The following is a 963-nucleotide window of genomic DNA, read 5'->3' as shown; positions in this document are numbered from 1 at the left end:
GAATTCCAAAATCTCTGTATATGTTCATTGAAATGAAAAAATAAATAAAAAATTATGAGCAATATCATTATTTTCACATGGAAGCAAGTCATTGTTAAAGATCATCCAAGAACAGCTAGAACAGTACGTTGACAGCTTGAACTTGGTTGAGGAGAGGCCATGATATCACAGTTATCACTGCTGATGTCAGATGGATTCTGGCTAAAAGTAGAGAATACCAGAAGATTGCCCATCTATGTTTTATGAAATATGGAAAGGCATTTGAGTGTATGGATCATAAGAAACTATGATATCAAGAATGAAATCCCAGAACACTTAATTGTGCTCATATGAAATGTCTACTTAGGCCAAGAAACTCTTGTCTGAACATAGCAGGGAACATTGCATGGTTTAAAATCAGAGTGACCATCTGAGTTGTGTTCTTTCTCCATACCTATTCAATACTGAGCAAATAATTGGTGAAGCTGCACCCTGATGAGTAATGCAGCATCAAATTCAGAGTAAGATTTATCAACAGCATTTACTAAGCAGTTGAAACAACCTTGCTTGCTAAAAATGAGGAGGACCTGAAATGCTACCCACCCCCCAGATGAGCAAGGAATTCAGCCTTCAATATTAATTACAACTCAAAATCGACCAATAGACAACATCATGACAGAGGTAAAAAAGATTGAAAATGTTAATGCTTTCATCTTACTTGAATCCATAATCAACAACCTAGATATCAGCAGTCGGAACATCAGGAGATATATTTGTTTGGGCATATCTGCTGGCAAGAACATCTTCAAGGTACTGATGAGCAATACTGAGTTTGAAGATTTACAGTGTACTTTATTCAGGCCATGGTCTTTTCAATTACTTGCTATGCGTCTGAGAACTAAACAAAGAATAAGGATGGCTAAAAATATTTGACATCTTTGAGTTGTGGTGTTATAAAAAGTACTGAATATCTCATTGACTGCC

This window comes from Elephantulus edwardii, unplaced genomic scaffold (assembly GCF_000299155.1).
Source record: "Elephantulus edwardii isolate Elephantulus edwardi_28Jun2011 unplaced genomic scaffold, EleEdw1.0 scaffold00044, whole genome shotgun sequence".
Classification (NCBI taxonomy): Eukaryota; Metazoa; Chordata; class Mammalia; order Macroscelidea; family Macroscelididae; genus Elephantulus; species Elephantulus edwardii.
Note: the sequence above shows the minus strand (reverse complement) of the source record.